This window comes from Lates calcarifer, unplaced genomic scaffold, assembly GCF_001640805.2.
Source record: "Lates calcarifer isolate ASB-BC8 unplaced genomic scaffold, TLL_Latcal_v3 _unitig_1925_quiver_1595, whole genome shotgun sequence".
Classification (NCBI taxonomy): domain Eukaryota; kingdom Metazoa; phylum Chordata; class Actinopteri; family Centropomidae; genus Lates; species Lates calcarifer.
In genome coordinates, this window is record NW_026115853.1 from 1 (window position 1) to 12050 (window position 12050).

A 12050-nucleotide genomic window follows, 5' to 3' on the forward strand; every position below is an offset into this window, starting at 1 on the left:
AAAACCGTAACCCTAACCCTAACCTCTAAAAAATGTAACCCTAACCCTAACCTCTGGTTAAAAAATGTAACCGTAACCCTAACCCTAACCCTAAGCTCTGGTTAAAAACCGTAACCCTAACCCTAACCTCTGGTTAAAAATGTAACCCTAATCCTAACCTCTGGTTAAAAAATGTAACCGTAACCCTAACCTCTGGTTAAAAAATGTAACCCTAACCCTAACCCTAACCCTAAGCTCTGGTTAAAAACCGTAACCCTAACCCTAACCTCTGGTTAAAAACCGTAACCCTAACCCTAGCTCTGGTTAAAAAATGTAACCCTAACCCTAACCTCTGGTTAAAAACCGTAACCCTAACCCTAACCTCTGGTTAAAAACCGTAACCCTAACCCTAACCTCTGGTTAAAAAATGTAACCCTAACCCTAACCTCTGGCTGAAAGCTGTAACTCTAGCCCTATAGCCAATTCATTACATCATTCTCATAAAGTTTAGTAACTATCAGTTTGTAACTTTGGTTAATAATTAATTTAATAATTATGATCATAATTACTATCAATAGTTAGTAATAGTTGAAGGATTTTGAGTTCTGCAGCAGAGAGGTTAGCAATATTCACTTTCATACAATATTTAACAGACCAGCAAAATATTCAGTGATCACAAGAATTTATTTGAACAAATACAAATCTATGTGTATATTACACATATATATACAAATACCAAAACGAAAAAACAAACACAAAATCTAACCAAACCTACAAACACTGTGTAGAGGTGTGTGTGTGAATGTGTGTATGTGTTTGTGGAAAACAAAGGTAAGATGGCTGCTCTAAGATTGTTCCTTTGTGTTAAACCACAAGATGGCCGAATCAGTAGATGGCCTCCAGGACCGACTTCATCATGTGTGGGGGAGATTAACAAGGGAGTGTTTGAGTGTATGAACACGCTAACATGAATCAGTAACCTGACTGTAAACATACACAACAACACACTGACAAAGTTGCGTCCTATGCTTCGACAGATTGTGATATACAAGGTAAGGTAAAGTAAGTCCAGGTGTGTTAGTCCATGGGAAAAACAAAATGCCTTTTGGTGCGCTGCTTTGTCAAGTCCTGTTGCTGCTGTCCTGGTCCATTCAACTGTTGTTCTGGCTGTGTGGCTTCAGTGTTGTTGAGGAGATCAGTTCCTTTGTTCTCTTGCAAAGTTAGTTACTCTGCAGGATGCGAAGAACAGCTGAGACGTCTGTGGAACAAAAGGAGGCAATTAGTCTCTTTTTTTATTTTTGATGCTTTATTACACTATTATATTTAATTTAATTTCTAATTGTATTATGACTTTATGACACTGTGACATTTTTTTGACATTTCTGATGCCTTACTTTACTGTGCCATTTTTGACCTCATAATAAACAGTGACAGTTTTGATGCCTTACCATCCTGTCATTTCTATGCCATTTTCTATGCTGTGGCATTGTTTGACTTCTCTGATCACATGCAATACTGCCATTTTTTAAATTTTATTTTGGGTGCTTTATTACACGATGACCTTACCTTATTGTACATTATGATGCCTTACTAAACTGTCCATTAGATGGCGGTTTTGATCAAATACTGCACTGTGACATTTCTTAAAAACATTTTTGATACTTCACTCTACTATGACATTTTATGACATTTTTGATGCCTTGCTTTTTATGTGACATTTTTACTTCTATTTTGGATTACTATTACTTCTGCACTGCTTTTATATTACAGATTATTTTTACTGTTACCTCAAATATTAGATTATTTTTTTACCATTTTAGTTATTACATATTTCTTCTAAATTTACAGATAACTTTCACTGTTGCAATAACAGAGACAACACAGACAACTCTGACTATTACATCTTATTTCTGATATTGCTAATTACTTTCCTATTACTTCTATGCAGATTACTAATATATTATTTTTATATTGCAGATTACTTTCATCATTACACTTTTCTGATCTCCTAAATACTGAACATAAACAGTTTAATGTCAGTGCTCTGTGTTGGACAGTTGATGTAAATCTGTTGGTGAATTACCTGGAGGCCTCTGTCCTGGTCTCAAAGAACTTCTTCATTGCACGAAGACTCTCTGTGATTGTGGATGGTGTCCGTGATTAAGGACAATGTCTCTGCAATCGTGGACGAAGTCATCAAATCAGGAAACTCCGTCACTGCGACTTTTGATTGTCTCTGCGATAATGAACAGTGTCTCTGATCGTGGACGATGTCTCTCTGATCACAGATGATGTCTCAGTGATGTCATGGACGAAGTGGTGACACCTGGAGGAAATCAAAGAGAAACATACAAAGGACAATGATCAATGCACTACTACCTATTCCACATCAACAGTTTAACCATGAAAACACTGTCTGTTGATATGACAAAACTATTTAATTATAAGTTGTTCAGTTTTCAGTTATTTCACAGAAATTATTAATCAGTTACCATCATATGTAATACTACACTCAGTTAATACTAAGGTGTAAACTGAGATTTACACTGAATCAAAAGACTGAAAGCTCTTTCTTACATTAATAACTCAGCTCATTAACACGTTATTTTTTCACATGGAGAAAATGTTGAGGACACACACCTCTTTTGTCTGTGAGGTGAGAGCTGGTGTTTCCGTCCAGGCTGCAGCAGCTCAACACGAAGACCTGGACAACACAAGAACAACGCTTGAAAATCTAATAAACTAAATAATAAGAATATTTATTAAAAACAGTTCATCACTGAAACGCAAAAGCAGAGTGAGACAAACACACCTGTCCTTGCAGCGCTGCTTCAGGAGCCCCGCCCCCGAATTCATGGACGCGCATCTCCATGGAAACCAACACCAACAGCCGGCCGGGGAGGAAAATAGCGGATTCGAGCGCGTCCGCTTTTTCACAACTGAAGCAAAACAAACGTGATATAAAGCATCAACAAAGGAACGACACACACACACACACACACACACACAGCAGCCGCAACATAACGGAGTAAAACTACCAACAGTTGTTTGTTTAAATTGTTATTACAGAGCTACCGCAGGCCCGTAGATGTGTTGCTAAGCTAACAGGGAAGGTTTCCCAGAGCTAGCACAGCAGCCGCAGACAGCGATACTCACAACTCTCTTCCTAGCCAAACTAACGACAACAAGCAGGATATAACAACACTGACGACGTCTTTCTTTTAAAAAGTCTCTGATCTGAAGCGTTAGCGCCAGATTTGCCGTTTGCACCAGTGTCTTTGCTATGCTAATCCTACCTTTGACTCAAAACTGTTCTCAATCAAGTCTCAAGTCCTCACAAATAAATGACTGATCACTGATATACACAACATGGGATCAGTGTGGCCATGGACAGATCACTACACGGAGCCTTCACCTCAAAATATACCGGAAATAGACAAAAAAGACTTTCTCGTAAAACAACAAAAATGAGGGTAAACTCAAGAAATGTACAATCTAAACTGTACACACACGAACAGACACCATGCGATGCAAAAGGACTACAAGAAGACACAAAGCTGACCAGAAATAGATGTAAAACAAACAAGTCGAGATGCTACATGATGCAAAAAGACCATAAAGACCCAAAGCTTCTAAATAGAAACAGAAACCTGAGAAGTAGAACGATGCAAAGCTACTTCAACACGTTAAAAGAGGCTAAAAACGGAGATGCAAAATGACCAGAGATCACAACAAGCCTGAAAACAGAACAGATTTAAAATGAACTGCAATCAGATGCCACAAGGTTACCACTGGGTTACAATCCATACGGCCCACAACTCATGTCCGTTAGACACACAAACACACTCTTACCTAGGCAATAAAAAAGACTGACAATGGAGAAAATGTCACTAAAGGAACAGGCTAGCGCGAAAGCTCAAGTTAAAGCTAATATGCTAAGACTAATGCTAGCGCTCGACGCTAATTAGTTAGCTAGTTAGCCTTACCTTCGCCGCAGGAGTGATCAGTATCCAGCCTCAGAAAGCTTGTTTTAGCGTCCAGACTTGTTCGGTAATGAAATTTCTCACAGTGTAAGAAAACGAAGCGACTAATCTACGACTCAGACGCTGGTTTTAATCCGTATTTTCACTCGTTTTTTCCGCCTTTGTTTCTCCACCGCTCCGCTCTGTTCCGCGTCCGTCACGTTCAATGACGACAGACGCCGGGAGACAAACGCTGATTGGTCGACTGACTCTTGCTCCGCCTAGCAACCGCTTCTGATTGGTCGAAGATGAGTTTTTTTTTTTCATGCTTTTCCGCTACTCGCTCATTCTTACCGGAAAAGAAATGTTAAACAGTGGTTTTGAGGGAAGTGCAGAGCAGAACCACTAAAATTTAGTTATAACCTGGCGGCAATGACAAATAACTTAATGTAGAAGATAATCAAATTACATATGTGAACTGTTTGGATTCAGAATACCAACTACACAGTGTATTAATCACTAAAATAAGTATTAATAAGTAAAATCCAAACTTACCACAAAAGGTTAAAGAATTTCTGCAACGCAGCAGGTGAAGAATAATCCAACTGAAAAAATCTGCTTTTAAAACATAATACTGTTATAGTGTAAAATAACAGGCAATTTATAACTTAGTCTCTTAGTCTTGTTGGAATAAAAAAGGGAATATTAGACCTGTAGCAGGAACTTTTATCTGGGAAACACTTTGGAGCCATGAATTCATGCACTTAAATTATTTAAATTAATTCTTAAATTTAATCAGGTGAACCCTGCAGAACCAGTAAACCAACACTCCTCTCTCTTCACAGATGTAGGATTTAAAGAAAACTCAGAGTACAGATGTTCATGCTGAGGCCAGCGGGTATTTGTCATTTTTCCTCTCTGATAATCTAAACTGTCTTTGTGGGATCATTGCCCTGTGAGTGGTAGCTACAGATGAGTCCACACTCGAGTAGAGATGAACTCACGCCGATGATGAGGTGTTTCCATGGCAGAGATCTGATGTTTACAGCTTATAGATGATTAGTGCGTCTCACTCGTGTGCTCAGCTATTAGGCTTTATGTTTGTGGCAGTGATTCAGGGGGAAAAATATCTGTGGAGAAAATAGTCGTGAGCAAATCAGGCCAGTGGAGTTAGCTAATTCTGCACAGCTCTTGAGTCCAGGGTCATTTAAAAAAACGTAAGTATTCAGAGAGGTTCGGGAAGAAAAGGCACTTTAAGACACTTTCTGAGAACTGTATTTATGCCTGAGTGTCCAAGTTTCCACTGCAGGATGGAGCGTGTTTCCCTCAGAGAAATAAAACAGTGCAGATGAGCAAATAATCAAATAATCCTGCGTCTGACTGCTGATAAACCTTTACTTAAACCTTTATTTATCCAGGGATCTCTCTGCACCCTTCAACATTACATTTGGTCACTAATTTGAATGTAAAGGGGCACTCGATCTGACCAAGTGCCTCTCTGATTGGCCTTGATGGGTCTCTAGTCAGTTCGAGTGCCTCAGTGTCCCTCTAGTTGGCCTTAGTGTCTGTCTGACTCGGCCAGATTCCTCCAAGTGCTTAACTACAGTGCTGTTACTGTCCAGTGTTCCAGTGATCGGCCAAAGTTCTTTTTAAATCCACCTCAAGTCAGTTAAAATGCCACCCAAGTCGATTCAAGTGCAGCCCATGTCAGTTCAAGTGCCCCTCTGATGAACCTGTACTTTCTTGGTGGGTCTAATGTGCCTCAAGTGCCCCAGTCTGTACAAGTGCCCCCCTATTTGGTTCAAGTGCTTCTCTTCTTAGAGTGCTTCTGTTTTCAGCCCAAGTGTAAATCCAGTTGGTCCAAGTGCCCCACAGGTGTGTTTATAGTCACCATAATTGCCCCTTTTAAAAAGTCTGAGTGCCCCAAGTGCCCCTTCAGTTAGCTTGAAAGCCCCTTTAGTTAACCAGACTGCCCTTGTGGTCAGCCTAAATGCTCCTATAGTCAAACACAATGCCCATCTAGTCAGTCCAAGTCCCCCTCAACTGCCCCTCTAGTCAAAAACAAACCTCTAGTTTGAGATCGATGACCGAGACTCAAAAACCACACCGATGTAAATTTTCAGTAGTTTATTGAAAAATGCCTCTTCTGTTTTCAGAAATAAATAAGAAAATAAGGCTGTGGAATTCACAATCTGCAGTTAAAACATGAAGCAGCAACACCATGTCCATAGTCTTGCTCACAGGTTTCGACTGCATTCGATACTGAGAAAAATGACAAGAATGACAACAACTATATTCTGGTTAAAACAAAATGAAATGTAACAAAAAAAAAAAAAAACATACTAAATATACACCACAGACATGCAATTCCACCTTTGGTAAAATTAGCTGTGACGGAATAAAGGAAAACTGAATAAATATTAAGTCTAGAGATACAAAATGAAAGCCGGTGTTTAACTGCCATAATGAAACTGACGACACTGAAATGAGAAGGATTATATTTAACATACTGGATGAACTGTGACAGAAAAAGAAATCATTTCTTATCTGATGTTCTCGACACTGTGAACAGACATTTTCATTCCTCCACTACCATCACTAGCTTTGTTACAATGAGTGCACTGTTCAACACACTGCCTAGTTCATACAAACTCAATGCAAATATGTTACAAGCAAAAAGACACAAGTGGAAAAAGAAAAGCTCACAGGTTTTTTTTCATGGATTCGTAACTTTTTTTCTTCCGTTTTTGAAAATTTTGCCTCTCGGTCCGCTCCCTCCCTCCCTCCCTCCGTCCAAACCCTTCACCTGCCGCTAAAATGAATATTCACATACGTTTTAAGGCATTAAAGGTTATTTTTCCAATAAAGTCGAGGTGTCAAACCCCCGTTTTTTTTTTCTGTGTATAATGTGCATAATCCCAACAACAAACACAGGTTGAACAAGAAAAAAAAAGAAAAGGAGAAGGTGGTGTGTCTTAAGATGTTAGCCTGTTGGATGCCTTTCTTGATAGTGGATCTCTTTCGACGCTGGTTTTGCGACACCTCATCCTCCTCGGGGACCTGGGGCTACTCGGCTGTTGGTTCAGGAGGGTATTGGCCTGCTCGGAGATAGCGGTTTGGCCAATTGAGCACAAGTTTTTTTTCTCATCATGCACAAAAAGAACGGGTTGAAGTTTAAGTTTTCTGTCAGACTGCTAATTAAAGCCACTGATGCGGATACAGGGGCACGTCCACAGTGTTTCTGAGTTTCTTGTTTGATACAGAACAATTTATTCCTGTTTTTAGCTCAGTACTTGTGAAAGTTGTAAAACCTACGTAAAGTAACTGAGCTAACAGCGTGAATTATCTTCAAAATCAGCTGAGGAGACACTGAATCAGAGAGAACGAGGAGGTTGGTTAACAAATATTTTAAGGGGTCTCAAAGTACAAGTGTGTTTTATCTGTTACTGTCTTGTCTGAAATGTGTAGTTATGAACTGTTTGTATTTTACATCCATGCATTATGCGTTTATGTAAGTATGTTCTATCTGTATATAAGACAACTTTCCTTCTGGACAATAAAGCTGATCTTATTTGATCAACTTGTTGCAGCAGTTTTGTGTGAGTTCAAACTAGAGCTGAGATGATTCAATGAAAATTAATCAGCTGCAATTTTGATAAGTTGAGTTATCTTTCAAAAATGCCAAATATTCTCGTTCCAGCTTCTGTTGATCGAACATTTTTATAAAACTAAAAAGATCATAAAAGTAGCTCCAGTTCAACACCAGAGTCGGAGTTATAGCCTCTTGTTGTGGTGGAGCGATGGAAAATTGATGATTTATAACAACACTGTCATGTATGTTACTGTTGGATTAAAGGACAGTTTGTAGCAGGAAGTGAGGTGTAAAGGTTAACAGGTTCCAACAGTTCTCTTAATGTGTGAAGTATTTAACATCACAAACAGTTGAGTTCATGTCAGTGTCAGGTTGTTTCTACACACTGTGACTGTGAGACAGTTTCTGTCTTTGAAAAGAATCTGGTTTAATTTAGTCCAGCTGATCATAAACTTTGAACAAATAGATTCACTGTTTGATAAACTGGAGCCTCCTTGAATTTCACTCTCGACACCACAGGATTCATTCAGTGGCTGTTCTGGAGCTCTCAGTCGTGTCACATGATCTTCACCAGCGGATGTAGTTTTCCCAGTTCAAATTTCCACTTTAAAGGACCAACATGAGTGAGCAGTATGGAAACATGCTCTGAAAAGAGGACATTTTACAGCAGGCAAACTTCATCTGCTGATGAAGATCATGTGATATGACTGAAAGCTCCAGAACAGCTATTGAATGTACCCTGTGATGACAATTTCCATTCTCTCCCTGGACTTAAGATGGACTTTGATTGGCTGAGATGAATCAGCAACCAATCAGCTGTCAGACTGAGTCAGTGTGGACACGCCCCCGGAGACCACCTCAGTGCTGGGATCTTTTCCCTTTGGTGTCAGAAGCTCAGGTGTTTGTTCAGGTGACTTCTTCACTGTCATTTCTCCACAACTCACTCATTTACAAAATAAAACAACAAAACATTTCTACATTTAAATCAAGTACGAGTTCGTCTACCACCAGCCTGGAGACACTCCTTTGGGATTGCATTGTTAGTATTTCATCACATACAGAAACGGTTGAAGTGGTTTTGGGGAGAAAAGTAAAATAAAACAAAAAAGGTAAAAGCTTAGATTCTTTGGTTTTTTTGTACATGAAGTGGCAAATCTAAACTTCCAGGGTCACATGTGCAGAAGTGATTCAGTATGGCCCTGAGCAGTTTAAAACAGCTACAAACACATGGGCAGGAAAATTTTAAAAAAAAAAAAAAGAGGCGTTTTGTTGGCATTCAGCAAGCAGCAGGTTGTTGTTTGCAAGGCACAAGCTTTAATACTACAGATGTTAAAAACTAAATTTAGTGGACTCGGTTCAAACATCATTTACAAGGCACAAATTAGTTTATTTACACGTCACCTCGAGAGAAATGCTGTTAACAGGGTTGTTGCTGCTGTTGTTGCTGGAGATGCTGCGGTGGTTGCACTCGTTTCTCTGTTACACATCCACCTGGGTTAGTATTTGTTTGGGGTTGTTTGTTGTTGTTGTTGTTTGGTGCATGCTCCTCCACTGAACACAAGGTTTCTTTGTCTGGTTCTTTGGCTTCAAGATGCAAACAGGCCACTAAACAGGTCGGTGCCATCACCGCTGCTGCTGGTGGTGTTTTGTTCTACGGGCTGTGAGTCGATGTTAGTACTGGTTCCCTCTTTGTTGGTGTGTTGTTTGTTAATGGTTTCCTTTGGCGGTTATCCTTTAAAACAGCTCTAGAGCGTGTGAGCAAATGTTTCAGTTACAGGACTTTGAGTTTCGTTTTTTTTTTTTTTTTTGCTTTTTTCAGGAAGTCAGCGAAAGCAGCACAGGCGGCATAGAAAGTTTACTATGGTGAACCTGAAACAGGCCAAAGAGGAGTGAAGGTGTCAGTCAGGTCAAAGCAGAACATTACGAGTTTCTTTGTAATGATTAGTGAATAAAAGTTACTGTAGTTTCTACACATGCATTAATCCTCTTACCAGGAGATTCACTCGTCCACCATCTCACCCAGAGTCAGACCATCAACACGTATATAAAGAAAGAATGAACACCTTCTGATCTATGTTGTAGAAGAAGCGATGGATGATGATTATTATGGGCAACGGTTCTGATGACTGATTTAATGTTTCAGTAATTTTTGAAAGAGAAAATTCACTGTTTTCAGCTCAGATATGAAGAAGTTTCCTTTGTGTCTTAATCACACAGTAAAGTGAAAATATTCCATGTTTGATGATGTTATCTCGGTCTTTAGAAAACTGTGACGAGCATCTTTCACCACTTTCTGATGTTTTATAAACCAAAGAGCTGATGAATCAATCAAGAAGACGTTATTCATGATTCATCGAGACTCTTACTGAGCTTTAAATTTCAGAGCCTGTGTGAGGGCTGACTGATGAGTTTGTGTCCTGTGGTGAAAGGAGATAAGTTTAAACAGCTCTCGTTACCTGGAGCTGTTGAACTCGTCTCCTTCTGCCTCAGTCTATAAACTTATCAATCAAGCATCGTATTTCACAGCCACAAATCAAACTGTAGAAGGTGAACATGGACAGATTTTAGCTTCAGAGATGTTGGAAGGTGTCGTTCTTTCTTCTCATCTGACTCTAGCTGAGACGGAGAACAAGAGGATTTCCCAAAATAAAGTTAATGTCATTTCAGTTTGAAGAGTTTCATCCCAAATGTAACCGTCTGTCGGCTGAGTGAGGGTTACAGTTACAGGAAGTTGTTTTATACTCGTCGTTCTGAGCAGCTCCTCTTACATACCTACGTATCCTTGCCGTTGTAAGGAATGCCGACACACTGAGAAGAGTCGCAGTATCCGGGAGGTCCAGGGGCCGCGGACTCCGGCGTATCCTGGACGTCCGGGGGACCGCGAGGTCCGGCAGAGCCTGCAGGGCCTGTAGGTCCTGTCCTGCTTTCTCCTGGTGGACCTGTTGGAAAAACACAGGAACCCGTTCAGGTCGGGGACACAATCCTGTATTTCACTGTACCAGTTTGTAACAGGACCCTCAATAAAGACATGGAGTCAGGAGACGTGGAGTTTTGTCAACATTTGGCAAACTCTTATCAGGAATAACTAAAAGATGAAACAATCCAACTGTTAACAAACGTCTTGTGTAATGAAGCGAGTTTACTGTGAAAACTGTTGATTCTCAGAAACACTGAAGCTCTGCATGTTTTTATGATCCTACTTGGAAATTCAGCTTTGGATTGTTATTTCTGATTAATTCAGAGATTAATTAGGATTTATTACGCTGTAGTAAAACTGTCTCAGCTAAAACCTCCAGGCGGTGTTTCGTGATCTCTGAACCAAACAGATAATTATGGCTCAGTGTCATCACCGTGCTCCGGCTCCAGCTGGAAACATAATATATTAAAAAAAGAGCTGTTGTAACGGCTGCTGACAGTCTCGGCACAACATTTGGAACATAAAAATGAAAAGAACTAAACTATGAGTGGAAAAAAGAGAAGAGGCAGGATTTGCTGATCCTTTTTCCCTCCTCTGCGTGATGTCTAGACATGGACAAAGCCGGCTTGGAAAGTTTCCCTGTTGGTTCGTCTCCTCCTCGCTCGTCTCCAGCATGTGTTGTGAATGAAGCTCTTCCACCGTGACTCACTGCTCTGTCCACTTCCTCTGCTTCCACTGTTTCAACAACTTGACCTTGTTTGCTGCAGAGAAATGTTTTTTTTTTTTTTCTTCCATTTGACAGGCTGGATTATCTCAGAGTGGTGAGGCTGTAGTCTGGGTCCTGGATTACTGCAGGACCGGGTACAGGTGTGATTAGTGGGGGCGCTCGGAGCTGGGCAGGATGACGACATGACTGTGGTTTGCAGCTGAGTGTGAGGTGGTGGGATGAACCTCCAGGTCTCAGGCCATCAACCCTCCCCTGTGGTCACGAGCTCTGGACAGAGACTGGAGGAAGGAGATCGCAGATACAAGCGGCTGAAATGAGTTTCCTGTTTCCTCTGGACTCAGCCTGAGGCTCGGAGTAGAGCCGCTGCTCCTTCGCATCAAAAGGAGGTGGTTGAGGTGGTTTGAGTGTCCTAAGCACTTTTCCTTGGAGGTTTTTCCAGGCTCGTCTACCTGAGAGGAGACCCAGATCTCACCATCTGTCCTGGGAACACCTCAGGACTGTCTGGACCCGACGCTGAAGAAGAGGAAGAAAAAGGTTGGACGGGTTTAAAAAGAATCAGTGACGTACCTGCGGGCCTCTCGGTCCTTTCTGTCCAACTCCTGACGTTCCTCGGTCGCCTTTCTCTCCGGGAGGACCTGAGGGAAACACACCGAATCAGAGCCGAGGTCAAAGGTCGTAACGTCCCTGGAGTTACAGATTAACTGTTCTGTGAGAACTTTAAACAAACGGTGTGATCAGAGATGTCTAATCAATAAAAGTGCAGAGATACGTGTTCTGTTTTCTGGCTGCTGTTTAACCTGTGCAGAGAAAGTGTGAAGAACATGAAGACTAATTGTTGGGCCTATAAACACACTCTGTAGGTTTAGGATCACT

At 40.7% G+C, this 12050-nt stretch overlaps 1 long non-coding RNA gene across 1 annotated transcript; it reads right to left on the bottom strand.

The window, feature by feature from the left end:
- Nucleotides 1-644: 644 nt before the first annotated feature.
- Nucleotides 645-4152, bottom strand: LOC108891293 (uncharacterized). Its single transcript, XR_001962291.2, has 5 exons — nt 3966-4152; nt 2792-2918; nt 2620-2683; nt 2063-2305; nt 645-1237 (listed from the first exon to the last, which is right to left on the bottom strand). It is a non-coding gene; the product is annotated as an uncharacterized LOC108891293 (long non-coding RNA).
- Nucleotides 4153-12050: the final 7898 nt, after the last annotated feature.